The 17453-nt window shown below is 32.8% G+C and overlaps 1 protein-coding gene across 2 annotated transcripts in view; it reads right to left on the bottom strand.

Moving 5' to 3' along the window:
- Window positions 1–13199, bottom strand: part of LOC106131514 (uncharacterized) — a 39105-nt gene extending 25906 nt beyond the window's left edge. Inside the window, exon 1 of one of the 2 annotated variants that reach the window (XM_013330628.2) lies at window positions 13145–13199. The gene's annotated coding sequence lies outside the window, so the exon portion shown is untranslated. Of the gene's footprint in view, window positions 1–13119 lie in introns of both variants that reach the window. The other variant, XM_013330627.2, reaches the window with a different exon arrangement.
- Window positions 13200–17453: the final 4254 nt, after the last annotated feature.

Here is a 17453-nt window from a genome sequence, read left to right as displayed (position 1 = left end):
CATTTTAGTAAGTTGAAGGCATTTTACAAAAGGTTACAAATGGTGGGACTTAAAGTCTGACAAAGTAATGGAAAGAAATAAAACAAAAGAATTTCAATACACACAAAAATACATCAAGCAACTGTGAACTGTGTTATCATGATCCAATATGATTGAGGTTTCCTTTGCAAGCTTGTGGAGGTCACACGAGATACGTTTCATGTCTGACCACTTTAAGATAGGGTCACAGGTGCCCTCGGGCACCCAGATTGATGAGGACGTAACCGAGAGTAACAACAATAATGATAATTTTGTATTAATTTTAATATTAGTTCTGTGAATTTGGCCTTTGAAGAAAACAGCTGGAAATGCAACTGGTGGATCTTAAAACGCTTAATTGAGACAAAAATGACATAATATTTAATGACTCGTATGAGTATGATACTATTTCAAAACCAAGTCTCTAGAAAGTCCAAGCAATTACTTATTCAGTGCGCTGCAACGCGCATTTTGATAAATGATTCCTAATCTTGCATCATTTTGTATTGCAAACGACTGACATGCGCGTAATAATGATATTTTACTATGGTCTAACTATTGATCACAGTTAGACATTTTGCAGTTAGACAAAATTAACTTCATTCACGTAACTAGTTATGCAAAAAAGGTTTTTTTGCCTATTTTAACGCCCGAACAAATTTGACTGTCATTGAAATGGAGATATAACTGACTTATTTTTTTACATTTTTGCATATATATATCGACTAACTTTTTGAAACATGGTAAGTATAGTATACCAAGATTTAAATATTTTTTGTCTGTATATAAAGTATCAATGTGCCTTCTTCACTAAATATAAAATCTAGATAATCATTAAATATAAAAAATGACATGTTATTATCCGTTTTTTAAATTAATAACTGGGCGTAAGTTATATAAAAACGGATATTAAATATAAATGCATATCTTAAATAATTATAATTAAGATTATAACGATATCCAAGTGAACTTCCTTTTCCTTTGGAAAACTTGAAAGTACAGTCAGTGAAAAAAGTTTATAACTATTTAAAAAAGTAAAGGTATATAACCAAATTTCTTAATACCAATAACATCTATTGGGATTAAGTATTGTTATTTATCTGTACCGCATATAAAAAAACCAGTTCTGTTTCATATCAGTTATAACTATCTCTATTTTAGTGAGGTTGTACAACTGCAACTGTACTAATGTAATTTCCGTTCTGAATTAATTTCTATGTAAATAAATATAATTAAGTTATTAGCCCTTAAACGCGTATTGCAAGTAAGTGCGATAAATTGATAAATGTTTGATTATTACTCAATGTTTAAGTGATAAACAGCTTGCCTTATAAGGAAAATAAATTTGTTAAATATCAAAATTACATAAAATATATGAATGAACATACATAAAATCACGCCTATGTCCCTTGCGAAATAGACATGTATAACCTAACTAAAGTTCTAAGCTCAAAACGGACGTTAAATAAAAAAGATTGATTTACATTTCATTCTTTACTAGAAATTTGCTCGGACTTCGATCTGGTGGGTTTTTCTAAGAAAAAAAAAACTAAAATTATATTTTTAAATGCTAATAGTTTGAAGCTTGAAAAAACCCACTCACAAACAAAAGTACGAAAACATATAAGTTTCTTTATTTTAGTTTTCTCAACAAAATACAGAAAAAGTCTTTCCAAGACTATTGGCTCTATCTAGCTCGTTAGGGATAGAGACGTGATCATACATATGTATGTAAAGAAAATTTCATTGACATACCTACTTACTTAATAAAAAAGCAATAAATTGAGTTCAAGATAGTACTCGTATCATTACATGCACAGCGAGCATTAAACCTACCTGGGACTGTTGCAAGAGTTCTGTTATTATGTGGGTGTCATCTGTGGCACACAATACCTCTACTTATGTCAAGTTCAAGAGCCGGTATATATTTGCGTGTGAGATGCGCAAGATCAAGGCTAATAGAGATATTTATATTAGTATTTTTTTCTAAAGATTAATCACAATTTCAGCTTTAATTTTGCTCTGTTAGCGCATTGGAAATAAAGAATGTGATAGTTGCTTATTCTTAGTTGCTTCTCGTGTATATTCGAAAAGTTTAAGGTTGATTAACTTAAGATTATTCTTTTAGGCGATGAGCTGGCAACAAGGCACTCGTATCTGAATCTTATTTTCAATCAATAATACAAGAATTTAACTTGATTAATTAAATGCTTAATAATATTTCTTTGCTTTTAAATTTTTTATATATAATTTTTTATACGAATTTATTCTTTTCATTTATAGTTTTTTAGGTGGTACAGGTGTGATGTATAAATTAATAAAATATATTTAATTTTACCCTAATAAAACTGGTTAAGTTACACGGGTTAAGTACTCAAATGTCAAGCATATTAAAATGTTAATAAACTAGATTTCAAGGTTCATATCAAAGTTTGTGGTTAGTATAGGCCTGTTAATTTTGCGTAAAATATCTTTATATTGTATAAATATAACGAACAATCAATTTCATTCTTTTTATTTATTTTGTTTAATAATATTTTATTCAAAAATTTTTGTGAGTTATATTTTGTTACAATTTTTTTTAAATGTTTATTTTGTCATTCATGTATTTATACAAATATAGTAAAAGATAAGATTTTGATTTTTATTTCAACTTTCCTTATTCACGAATAAACAGAAAATGTCTCCATCTTCAAGACCACTTTGGTACCTCCATTTTTTTATGCTCCATGCAAATCTTGTAATAAATTTTTTTTTGGGCAAATCTCGTTTAAAAATGCAGAACATTATGTTAAAAAGCCTTACTTTCAAGGGTGCTACTTTTATTTTAAACTTGACAGTGTTCAAAGTTCAAGGGACCGCTCGGACCTTATTTCTCTCGGCATTGCGAAGGAAAAACGTTAAGTATTTCCGCTGTTGAGAAAATTGCGAGATTAAAACGGTACGAAGTTCAATCGATCACGGAATAACTGGTTGCAGAGTTCCGCTTTGACAATTTGCTTCTTTTTATTTTTATCGAAATATCTGAACGGAAACAGTTTATTGTTTCTAATAAAATACGTACGTTCTGCACAAGGAATAAGGTATTTCAATTTCAGTAAGAAGGGCGTGAATAGTCCTACTGGAATATTTTTACTGGTTTTATACAAGAATAAAATTGACCCTTTAATAAGCACATACAATTATAACAAGATTTATCCTGAGATTATTTAAAGGTAATGTGCAAGAGGCGGCCTTATCGCATTTGCAATTTTTAAGTTCGTGGGGGCACTAAATTCGGTTTAATAGTTTTTAGATATTCATAATCTTGTAAAATATTAAAGAGTTCGCCTATCTGCGGCGAACGACTAGTTATATTATCAAATTAAGTTTGGTTTTATGATAATGCTAACGACCGTTTCTTGACCAAATTGGGGACGTTCTGGCAAAAGATCAGGTCAAGAGTACCCGAAACTTTGCATGAAGAGAGTTATGAATGTGGATGAAGCGAAAGAAGCATGCAGAGATGCAGAGAGCAAGTTGTCTCTGCCTGTCTACCCCTCCGGGACGGAGGCGTGATTTTTCAAATTTCCTAATAAAATGTACATAATAATAAATAATAAAAAAAGACCAGTCCCTCTAAGTGTCATTACCCTCATGGCCTCTCATTAAAAAGGACATGTTCCTTCAAAGACACAAATTGCTCCGAGGTCACAGAGCAACTCATTTTGTTTGACAAATGATACTTGTGACACAGTTTACATTATAAATATTTCACGTTAATTTATCTTACTTTTAATAGATCATAGGCTTAGTCTAATTGTCATAAATATAAGTGTTGGCAAAGATGATATTCTCTAACACAATTGAAAATATAGTAAAAAGATTGCCCAAAACTTAAAACAAAGAAGTTTTTATTAAATAATTGTTTATTCCCTTGATAATCTGTATTGTCAAAGGTGCCAGGCCCCACGTAGAATTTTTTGCATTCCAAACTACATATGCGTTTTTGTATTTATTTATACAAAATATTCCTGAAGATTTTGTGTAAATATAGCGTTATTATATTTACACAAAATCTTCAGGGGTAACAAACCTTTTTTCTATAAATTCTAACGGGAGGGAAGCCTAACTAATATGCAATATAACGTTGTTATTCCAATATATGTATCACCTTACAACAAATTAAAGTAAGTACCTGCATTAAAGCATAGGAAAAACATCAAAAATTATGAAAACAGACTTTTTAATTCATTGCCAACATTTTGTCCCCATTATAACGTGTAATTTGTCAAACGAAGACAAAATGAGGTGTCAGCCATTAACCAAACTTTGAAGACCACGGCTAATCGATTTTATTGGCTTTTTTATTGTAAACTTTAGATTGAACTAGTAATTTGTTTAAAACATTATTGAACTTATTTTCATTATAATGACTTTTATGGAGCAATTGTAGCATACTTAGTTCTTGCCTAGGGTTATGTTTTGATGGGATTTCGCAAATATAAAAACAACTAATTAGCTACTTCTGAAGTTATTTGTATTATTTTATCTAAAGCGCTTCAGTAATTTTTCAATTCATTCGTAACAAAAAAGTAGATATATACCTTTTTTGGTATTAGTACCTATGGACAGAATGTCTTCTTAAATTATAAAATAATTTTTTTAAACATTTGCTTTCTCAAAATGAACCTTTGTCAATTTTTCCTTTACCCATAGACCATATATAGTTAGTATAACAGTATTCGACCATATATAGAGCTACAAGGTTCAGAGGTATAGTGCTATATACATACATACGCATTGACAGCACGAACCGGGGTCATTGGTCAAGTGCGAGGTGTCGAAATAGAGTCGTCATCCTTCTATTAATGTTGACTCTATGTGATTAACAAGGTTATTTCGCATGTCTAAACAAATTTGTCTGAAAGCCTTATGATAAAGTTTTTTCTGCACTTTTCATTGTCATTATTTTAAGTTTTAATATAGTGCTTACAGAGCCGTGTGGTTCCCGACACTTTAGAATAGGACCACACCACAACTTTTCAATGGCTGTCGTAAAACACGACTTAGAGATAAACTTGGGATTCATCTTGTAGGCTTTAGGCTAGCCTTTCACTGTTTGAATCTTAATTCCATCATTGAGCTACACATTTGACTGTGCCATTTCAGTCTTTTAAGACTGTAGGCTAATATTATATCGAGTACAATTTAACAGAACGGAAATATCAAAACCTAACTAGTTATTTGGAGACCTATCATGAAAAAAATCAACTGCATAAGCTATTAATTTTCACACTTAACAGATTTGCCATCAATAAGTAATAATAACCAGTTTCTGATGTCACACCCACCGGGCCAACATTACGTCGACGATTTTTTCTTACATTGCGTAACCATGCATGTTAATTTTACATTAAGAGGTGTTGGGGAAGCTTAATAATATGAATATACAAGAAGAGACCCGGTTTCGCACGTCCTTTAAGTAATTTTTTTGAACATGTGAAAACTGCGTCAAATAAAAATATTTTAATATGTGGTTTAAAAATAGAAATTTTAAATAGACAGAGGTGAAGAGAGACTTTGTTTAACATTTATGTCGTGATCTGAACGTCGTGAAATGAACTGACCACAGTGACACATTCATTTTGTGTAAAAATACAAAAATTCTTCTCTCTTAGTTTTCGAAAATATTAGTCGGAATTTTGGACGATAGTGTTCCAAATTTCATTAAAAAATTCTATAGTTTAGTATATCTCTCTGCCGGAAGAAAAACGCATTGTCAGGAATTAACACTTATTTTAGACAATAAATGTACGTAAATAATTTAGAAAGTCCTACGTCTGGTGAGTGATATGGTACCCTATAAATTCTGGGCTTGGCATAATTTATTGTATTTGTATTCTCAAGACTTACAGTTTGTTTCCTGAAGGGTCTTCATTATATTAAATTTATGATATAATAACGTTATTTTATGTTTAGTAAAATAAAGGCTAGACTGACTTCTAATGTAATAGAATCATTATAAATCAGGCGTCGCAATATAAATGATTCTTTATTTTTTATTAGTTTATATTAATACTAGGTTTTTCTGTTTATTTATGTTTATCCAATCCTTCTCAATTATCTCAACTTAGTCCGCGAAATTACATACAGTTTGGTCAGGAAGATAAAGCGTGAAGAGGTGTCAAACAAATAAACATATTTTGACATTAATATCTAATATTATAGTTGGATACGAATAAATGTTAGTATGAATAAGTCACAATTTACTTATGAATCCTTTGTAACTAACATATAAAAATAATGTCATTTTCTTTATTATGCTACATCACAGATAAAAATCTGTTGAGTATTGAAGTATATTAAATACCTTTTACATGTACATGTACAGCTGTTTTCTACTTATTATACAAAAAACAGCTTCTTCCTGTCTGCTATCATTGCAATATATTTTGTCTTTTTAAATTTAATATTTCCTGTACCGTGAAAAATGTTATAAAATGTCTCAGTGTCATAGAATTCCGAGTTGTATTGTGTAACCGGTATTAAGTTTTCGTCATTGTTGCTACACAAAACGTGGGTAGTTATGCTAGTCAGAGATGACAGATAGACAAAGATTAGCCTAGATCATAACCTGCATACAAATATTTATGATTTAATAAATAATGATGTGCGTTTTAGTGACTCAGATTTTATTAGTACAGACATTTACATCTCTCCATTTTGATTTAAATATTAACTTCAAGATACGGTCAAATTTAAACTAACTGCTTCTTGTCGCATCACAAAAACCTCATCCAGTTCCAGTTAGAAATTGTATTAGAATCCATTGAAAGGGAGGAAAAATAAATATTACTTTTTATGCTAAATATTATGTTAGTTAATTAATTAAGTCAACATTTTATCAATTCATTGAATAGCTCAGTTTTAACTACAAAAATTATCCCCTCTTCTTTTAGCGATGGGTTATCATTAAGCCAAACAGCTGAGTGTGGCCTATCAGTCTTTTTGGGACTCTATTTATCCTGCAAAGGATTTAGACGTGACTTTATGTATGTATGTTTATAATTCAGTCTTGGGTCAGTGTTGCCAAACTGTTTACTATTCAGCACAGTTCGCTACGTCACTGAGCCATATTGAGCAACTACCGGCTTACCCTTCGGTTTTTTCTTAATTACGAGTATGTTACTTTGTTAGTGGCTAATTATTGTGTTTTGTAATAGTTATTGTATAAAACGTAGAGTAAGAAAGAGCTTATACCAGTTTAAGATGTCAAATAAAACTTTGTATTACAGAGGGAGTAGGATAAGTTGAAATTTGACATGTTTGTTCCTAAGAAAGGAATTATTAAGAGAGCCTATCTCGAAATTTCCTCATAAGCGAGAAATAAACGAGATTTTAAATCAGTAATGGCAAATCAATTTATAAAACTTCCCGCGGTAATGGTTAACAAATATAGCATTAAGTTGTATATGCAGTATTTATAATTTTATTCTAATAGTATTCGTTTATACAATTAATGACAAATGTCTTAAACTGTTCTATGATAAAGTCAAATGATTTAACACTCAAATACAAAATGCAAGTCACATTCAAGTATACTTTAAGTCCACTGTCACAACTATTAATAACTTGGTACGTGACGCCGGTAACAAAGAAAATTAATTTCACTGCGTATTAACTTGCGGATATATAAGTAAAGTGTAAGGTCACACAATCTTATGGGATGCCAGGAACGGTTTGACTATTAAATTTAAAGTTTGTTACATACATACATACATACATATCGTCACGTCTATATCCCTTGCGGGGTAGACAGAGCGAACAGTCTTGAAAAGACTGAGTGGCCACTTTCAGCTATTTGGCTTAATGATAGAATTGAGATTCAAATAGTGACAGGTTACTAGCCCATCGCCTAAAAAAGAATCCCAAGTTTGTAAGCCTATCCCTTAGTTGCCTTTTACGACATCCATGGGAAAGAGATGGAGCGGTCCTATTCTTTTTAGTATTGGTGCCGGGAACCACACGGCTTAAAGTTTGTTTTCGGTAAAAAGTTAATATTAAAGGCGAGAGTGAATAGGCATCGTTTTAGTTTGCGAGCACCATCTTATACCTAGCTTATACATATCATGCTAACAATCAGGCAAATTCTAGTCAAACGCACTTGAAATTATAATAAAAGATAATGAGCTTTAGGCTATGGCATCGGTGATTGAGCGGTTAAAGTTACAGATGTTCAAAAAAACGTGCACAAGTTCGAAACCTACTTCTGCTGTGTGTGTTAATGACACTTATTTTGGGGAGTTTTATTGATAACCGGTAATGGTTAAGACTTTGTAGGTAAACCTGTGCATTCAGGCAAATAGATATATAATCATGATGCAAGAGTTAGCTTCCTACCTATAGGACAACACCGGAAATAATGCCAAAAGGTTGTTAAGAGCGTCCAAACGTCGTCGTTGGTAGAAGACACAGACTGACTACATCACAGTCCCAGCCCGCGTTTATCACGTGAAAAGCTATCGCTGTTTCGCTTCTTATTATGACGTGAAACAGAACAGCGATAGTTTTTTCGTGCAATAAAAACGGCGTCGCGCGTGCCATGCTACGAGGGCTGGTGAAGTTTACTGGTGCACTATAAGAGAATTTAAGAAAACGGGAATTAATGGGATATACGCGAGCAAAGCCGCGCGAGTGTCTACTATTATATAACTTAAACAAGAACTTCATATGTTACAATGCTCAATATTTTTTTTTATGATATTAGTATGATTATTCAATCAGCAAATTATACCTTATATGCTCAACTTCCTCTCAATTTAGCAACGTGACTCAGATTCGGCAAATCGAAGGCTGCACTACTTTGTGCACTCAATGTCGTTACCAAATTGGTTGAAAGGAAAAATATTGGTTATTGGCCAGACTGGTTTGTTGGGTAACCGGCTCGAGAATTATTACACTTGGAAGTTTATAAATATTAAACCGGCAGTTAAAATAGGACCACTCCTCTTGTGTGCTGGTGTCGTAAGAGGCGAAAAAGGATAAACTAGCGTAATAACCGAAAAATCAATAATGGGAAAATTGATTATTTTCCCATTATTGATGATCCGGGGTCCGTTTCTTGTTATTTATAGTATTAATATGAACCTATATTTTTTATTCTCACTAACGAATTAAACAATGTGGCTGACCGTAAACTTTAAGTATTCGTATCAATTTAAATTTTAATCGTGAAAAGTTTTCAGGAATCCTGGCATGTGGAAAGTTGATGACTTCCACTTCAGAAAAGAGATGTGATTTATGTAGCATACTTTTGATGCTAGAAAGAAAAAATACGCGTGTGAAGCCGCAGGCAAGAAACAAGTATAACATAAACTCTAGTTTTATACCGCCGATGGCACCCAAACGAGTGTCTCAATATAATACTTTCATTACTTTCGATTTCAGCATCGCCGCCCACAACGTTGCTAAATAAAAAAGTCTCATTAGAACTACACTTTGTATTAAGCTACATGTCTTCCAAAATTTTATAGCGTAATAGAGTGTCAATTGAAAGTGAAAAATAAAAAAGTCTCATAAGAACCTCACTTTGTATTAAACAACCTGTCTTCTAAATTTTGTAGGGTTATACTATGTAGTGTCAATTGAAAGTGAAATGACAAACGTAGTGGAATGTATGTCGACGTTATATGTAATAGTGACCGACATAAGGTTGAGGTTGAGTTTGCCGTGTGGTTTCCGGCACCAATGCAAAAAAGAATAGGACCACTCCATCTCTTTCCCATGGATGTCGTAAAAGGCGACTAAGGGATAGGCCTACAAACTTGGCACTATTTGAATCTCTATTCTATCATTAAGTTAAATAGCTGAACGTGGCCATTCAGTCTACCCCGCAAGGGATATAGACGTGACCATATGTATGTATGTATGAGGTTGAAAAAAATGCGATGGTAAAATAAAAGAGTGTTATGTTGTGCCTTGTGGTTCTCCGTACTTTAAAGAAGGATTATCTTATTTCACTGGATGACGTAAAAGATACGACCCACAAGGGATATACCCCTGCGGGGTAGACAGAGCCAACAGTCTTGAAAAGACTGAAACTTGTATTATTATGTTATTTTTTTTGTATCTCGTAACCATTAGTGGTATTGATAAGTTTCATTGGCTGGCGTTAAATTGAATTACACAGTCCACCCGAAGTGGATTCAAATAAAAACCGATTTTAATCATGAATGGAGTAACAATGGACTGAGATTACGATGATTTATAGTGATGTTGAATGAAACAATTAATTTTAATTTAATTAATTTTCATAATTCTATTAAGTTATCTGGTTCTCTATAAACAAAAGGAAAAGGTGACATATCCCTACTGAAAAATAAATTTAAGAAAGAGATGCCGCTGAGTTGAATATTAAAAAAATATACTTTTGTACATAATGTATCTCAAAAACAAATAACTATTTTTTTTATGAATGCATACATTATATTAACCGTTGTTGAACTAAATAAATAGTCAACATATACATATACATAATTATAATCACGTCTACACCCTTACCGGGCAGATAGAGCCAATAGCCTCGCAATGACTGAAATGATTTGACGGCCTCTGTGGCGCAGCGGTAGTACGCTTGTCTGTGTCATCGGAGGTCCCGGGTTCGAATCCCAGCCAGGGCATGATGAGAAAAGAACTTTTTCTGATTGGCCTGGGTCTTGGATGTTTATCTATATAAGTATATAAGTATTTATTATAAAATATAGTATCGTTGAGTTAGAATCTCGTAACACAAGTCTCGAACTTACTTCGAGGCTAACTCAATCAGTGTAATTTGTCCGGTATATATTTATTTATTTATATTTATATTTAATGCCACATTCAGCTGTATAGCTTAATAATGGAATGAGGTTCAAATAGTGAAAGGTTCCCTTAGTCACCTTACGATATTCATGGGAAAGATGTGGAGTGGTCGTATTCTAAAGTGCTTTGAACTACTCAACACGGCCCGGAACCACACGACACAATATATAAAAAGCCAAGAGCGCGTTTATGTCTTTTACTACAGTTTATTTTCGTTCATATTTGCACGTTATATTTCTCAGTAGGTCAAACTCAGATTGTTAATCATTTATTTTTACAAGCAGTTATGAAAATATTTTAAATACTAAATTAGTTGAATAAAGTAGAAAATGATTTAAAGATACATTTTTGCCTACATTTATTTGTGTCATTAGACTCAATGTCGAACGTTGAATATTTAATCTTACTTATATAAATTTTCATCAATTTATAATTAATTAAACTTAATAAAAGTATAATAAATACTGTTTTATCAAGTCCAACCTTTAAGTGGGGGATTTGACCTTGACACTACATTTCTCCATTTCACGCTTGACCATTGATCAAATTGAAATAATTTGGCTATAATTGGCTTGTTAAGGCGAGGTTTGATGCCAGAAATATATTGGTAAGAGGTAAATACTTCTGCTTAATTGTGGGCCGATTTCTGAACTTTAATAAAACAGAACGGCAATGTCTTGTGTTTCTCAAGTTCCTTCCTTTTCCTGTAGTCAACTACAAAAAGAGATAGTAGATAGAAGAGGTAATGGTTTGGTCAAAAATGGGATTATTACTAACATTAAGCCATACAACTGAACGTGGCCTGTCAATCACTCATAGCTCTGTTTATCCCGTTTATTGTATGTATTTGTAATTATCAACTTATCAAGAATTAAAAGCTGCCGTCTCAAGTATGAATGTGTATCAAATGAGATAGCTTGTAGAGGAAATTAGTATACTGTTCTTAGTATAGACAGTGGATGTAGGTATAAAAAAAAAAGATATTTTATTTCATAAGTTGGGACCCAGAATCCTTTTTGAATCAGAAAAGTAAGAATAAATATGGAGAAAGTGTGGGATAAATAATATTAAATGTAATATATTTTTATTATGTAAGGAATCAATTAAAATAGCTGATTGAAAGTCCGATTCATGGTCCGAACAAGAGCAGGCCACTTGCATATTAATTAATGTTTCTCTTCCGTCGCACAGTGACTGACAGATAGGCAACGTGTAGCGTAAACTTTTATGTATGGAAAGTTGGAATAAGTTTTGTAGTGGAACGTTGGAGAACACTGAAGAAGATTTCCAAAAATTCCTATGTTGACGGGACAAATTTGTAATATTTTTTTTTGGGTTTCACTCGCGTGGAAATTTCCAGGATTTAAAAAATTCTATTTTATTTCTAAGGGTCTAAAAAACTCAATGATAATCGATAATAAAATTTTGTATGTTTTATGGATATCAATCAACTTCTTTTTTTAATTTTATAATTGTTTTTTTTTAATAATTGCATGTACGAAATTAAGGTAATCACGTGAATATTTTATTTTTATGTACATTATTATGTAATTTGCATAACGGTGAATATAAAAGTCATGTTGTCTTTTGAGTAATAATTCAATTCGCGTGTTACAAGTCGTTACTAATTTGAATACTAATAAGACGAATAGTATCAAAAAAGCGTGAGATACACCGTGTAAATGTGGTTTTTCACAGTTAATGAAGACATCTAACGTCTAACGTTATTTGCGATGTGTACAAACAAACAGACGTATATATTGTTTGTTGACATATTAAATGCACGTGGCTATGACGTAACTAATGCAAACTATTTTTTTTATATTTTCGCGGTAAATACGGATGTATATTTATAGAAAAAACACGTTAAAATAGAAAGGATTGACCTTGACGATTGCAACGGAAATAAGGTCGCTGAAATAGCAATTTTTATATGAAAAATCCTGAAAAAATAACACAAACAAACACAGCACTGAAAAATGAAATACACAAAATATGGTTAAAAACTTTCGAAGCGACCGAAATCGGTTTTCTATAGTGGTAATGTCGAAACGCGCCCAATGTCGGGCGGCGAGGTTGCGCCGGTGTGGCAACTGATTGCATTGATTAGACGGCAAATTTTAATTAGTTATGGCACTAAATATCACCAATATGCCTCCGTGTGTCACTGCGGGTCACTTCGTGATTTCGTTTCATAATCTTACGGAAAATGTTATGCAAGCGGTTTAGTGTTGTGTGCGGACTTATGCGGTACGTTACCAATGGTCGGAGAATGGACACTGACTCGAGACAGCACTGGTTCGGACACGGACGGAGACGGCGCGTGCGTGCGGTTCGAGCGCGCGCGAACGAATGTCTTTCCGACGGCTGCGCGTACGCCCGCCTCTAGACTCCGACACCCCCTCCCGCCCCCCGCTACCTCTCACCGATTTTCAGAGCCACCCCGTTTTCCTCAGTTTCCTGCGATGTAGGATTAATTAGTCATAGTCTTGAGGTGTTAGGTCATTCGGATATTGTTACGTGCATTGTTTTTGTAATGAGCTAAGTTTCGTTAGGGTTAATGTATTGAAATTATACTTTCAGCTGTTACTACCTGTGTAATGAATATATTTTAATATATCTTTCAAGTCGATGCAGGACTCTATCAAGTCGGTGTAGATGATGATGCACTATCTATCAATATGAAAGTAACGAAAGCTAATGAAGAAGATCTTATTACACGGCTACCCATGAGTATTTAATGTTCATTAATTTATTTATGAAAGAGATGAATGGTTTGTAGCACTTTAGAATAGAACTGCTCCATATCTTTATATCTCATGTAGTAAAAGGCGACTAAGGGATAGGCTTATAAACTTAGGATCCTTCTTTAACGCGATGGGACAACATCCTGTCTCTGCTCTATCCACCCCACAAGGGCCGTAGACGTTACAATATGTATGTATGTAAGAGATGAATGAAGGACGCTTCACTTAACTCCACCGGCAAGTCTTAAATTTGAGAAGAAGTATTGAATTGATTTTTTTTCTTAAAGAAATTGATTATTATTAATATTTTTGCATTAAGAGACTAACTAAAAGTGCAATATAAACTGAAGCAACATATTTTAAAATTTATATTAAAAAGATGCCTGAGTCTAGACTAGTGAAAATTTTAGATATATTCATTTGGTGTTAATTTATCCAAACCTATAAAATTTAATTGAAAAGCTTTTATAGTGTTTATGAGTAAAAAGATTATCATGTCCTCGAAAATCTTTTACGGCTATAAAACTCAGAAACTATAGAAGGAAATCCCTAAAAATGCAATGAGAGTACATCATAGAGAATATTATGACGAAGAGTAAAACAGAAATTAGAAATTTATTTAAACCTGTCTGTTATTAAAATATATATGTATATCGGACAAAAACACAAGATTCTCATAAAGTCAATTAAAATCGTTTGCGTTATGGACTGCTACATGGAGTTGGTAACTTTGTAAAATATCTAGAAATGTCATAAATTTTGCACAACCTGACACACGTTGAATGTAACTTATAATATGTATTAACATAGAAGAAGAGAGACATTGCAAGGAACATACATACAATGTATGAATATTTAGAAATAATGAACATAGAAAATTTCGTAAATTGTACACAAAATTTGTCAGTCATCGCGGGGCACAGTGTTTGACAAGCAGATGTTGGTGATTGCTTAATGTTTCAAAATTATCGATACCTGCTACAATGTCGAAGGGCTTCACATTTTAACCAATTTGAATTTCGTCACGGTCGACAATGTTAGTGACATCCCTAGCTTGTACTTTATTTTTTATCTTAGAAAATCGTTAATAATAAAACACCTGAATAATGTGTAATCCGGAGGAAAAACGTGAGGAATACTTAAGGTTCCAAGTTAAGGTTATTACTGGTGGCGTTTCATATTATTATACTGAATTACCTAAGGCACATCTAGATCGTGTTTTGTTGTTGATCTTTTTCATTACAAAAAAGTATCTTGTGTTCCTGTGTGATTTGAGATTTTTAGATAGTCACATAATTTATATATCTATATATATACTATATACGTATGTAAGTGCGATTGAGTGCCGTAGGCCCTAATAAATTATGTGACTATCCCAAAGTATAGCCTTAGAAATCTGCTGTTACTTCCGCCACTTCTTCGATATTTGCGCTTCAGAAGCAGAGGTAGATTATAAGTTGTGTTGACATTATTAACTCCCTATTTCTATATCTATTGCAATCAAAGATTTTATTATAATTTTAAAGCCGCAAACCATAGCTTATATAAAATAAATTACAACTTGTACAAAAATCCTTTCAAATCATATAAGTTTTGTCAAACAACCTTGTTTCTATAGCTCATAAACCTCAGTCTTAACAGTTCTAAGACCATTTTATTATGGCTGGGTATATAATAAAAAGGTAAATTAGGTTAGTTGGTACTATGAGAGTTGAGGAAAACCACTACAATTAAAAACAACTGCTTTGACATGATCTGACCCGGAATGACGTATGATTTCGCAATTTCATTACATCAGTGAATACTCGACTTAAGTTTTGTATGTCAGATTTTATATATTAAAGTTTATATAATTTTATGATCGTTGTGTTGAATGTTATCAAATTTTGATATCGTTTTCAAAGTAAACGTCTTGTAAGAATGCGACTAAAATTTTAAATAAATTTCAGCTGTTAGTATAAATGATGACTTTAAGTTGCAAACACCTAAAAAAATTTAAAAATTATTATCTTATGAGCGTATCTGTATCATTCCAATAATTTCCCCACGACTATGGTATCACTCACTTCCAAAGTACCTATAAAGGTACATACTTTCAAATATAAAAATTATTATCAAATTAGTTCAAGACTTCGTTTGTATCTGGTTATCAAAGACTAGCTTACGAATGTGGAGTTAAGGGATCTTTGGATTTATCAATTTGACGTTTAAGAGTCGAATTGGTATCCTCCATTTAAATATCCTCCACCATAAAAGGTCAGTATTTACACAAGACATAAACGGAACGTATGCAAAAGATATTCCGGGATATAAAAATATCTTTTTTGAGACATTTTGAGAAGAAACGTAGTGCTAACAAATCAATAAAGACAGTGCGACATTAATTTGCTTGTATTATTAATTGGGAATAAATAGTTTTTCTATTTAACCAACCTTCATAGTTCAATTGGTGACAGCAAAACAGAAATAAACATAAAAAGTGTCCCGAATTTCATATACCTATAGGTTTACGGCCACGACAAAGCCCACATTAACGCGTGACAGAAAGGCACTTGACATATTTTCACACTGCGCTTTTTTCTCCGGAAATTGGAGGTCAGTGTTCATAATAATACTGATAACTAGCTTTTGCCCGCAGCTTTTGCCTCGTGAAATATAAAATAGGGTTAGTAGATGTATGTCGATCTATACGGGGTAAATTTTATAATCCAAACTGATATTTGGAATTGCGAGTAAGTTTGTTTGTTACTTCATCACAGATACTACTCATCCGATTTCTATAAATTTCAATCGATTTTAAACAAATATATAAAAGTCACTTTCAGCTGAATGGTCCAATTATGGAATTGTGGTTCAGATGCCTTAATAGTTTTATTAACCTAAATACACTTATTCATAACCTAGCTTTAATCTACGGAAGCCGCGTGCCACCTTCAAAAGAATACAAGTTTTTCGCAAATAAAAAAAAATATTCTTGGCGTAACAACAAACAAACAAACTTACTTTTGCATTTATAATAAGTAGTTAGGATAACCAAGATGCAGGTCGATCAGGAAAAGATCGTTCTTCATCATGGCCTGTCCGAGGATCGAACCTGGGATCTGTGGTTTCGAGACCTGAAATACAACAATTTTGCCAAACTGGCAGCAATAAACATCAATTCTTGGGTTAGAAGGATAGGTTACCACCAACATAAACTTTTTCTGTTTGGTCAGCTGGTAGGTTGGTAGAGAATGCCAAACGGCATTTAGTCCGCCTTTTGTACATTTTTTTGTGCCATAAAGTTTTAAATGAATAAATAAATAGCTCTAAGAGCGTCGGTGGTTCTAATAGCGCATACGTACAAACAGACAAAATAGAGGGACTTTACGTTGTAATATATACATATAAAATTACACATTCAAGATCAGGGGTATGTAAAGGTTCCTTTTCATCATTGCCTGGTCGGAATTCGAATCTGGGACTTGTTGGATCAGAGGCAAGAACACAACCGCTGCGCCAATAAGTTCGTCAACGTAGACAGATAACTTTAACATAATGTTTTTCAGAGGGGTCGCCAGTTGAAGGCCCGATGTTATTGCGGCACCACTTAGCTACTACTCGTTAATTACATTAAAATATCTTATTGTCTCTCACAGTTTCTCTAGACCCTTACCCGGGCCCACCTTGACTCACATTCCATTCGTTTGAAAGAATTTTTAACTGAGTCTAGGCCAAAGCCGAAGCACTAAGTCAAATTGATTTGGGTACTATTAATTTTTTCAGTAAAATTCTTTTTTGTTAATTAAATTAATTTGAAAGATGATAAAGTGTTTTTTTCTATGCTTATGGTAGCGAAAAAAAACA

Source organism: Amyelois transitella, chromosome 20, assembly GCF_032362555.1.
Source record: "Amyelois transitella isolate CPQ chromosome 20, ilAmyTran1.1, whole genome shotgun sequence".
NCBI classification, from domain to species: Eukaryota; Metazoa; Arthropoda; class Insecta; order Lepidoptera; family Pyralidae; genus Amyelois; species Amyelois transitella.
This window is presented reverse-complemented; position numbering and strand designations above follow the sequence as displayed.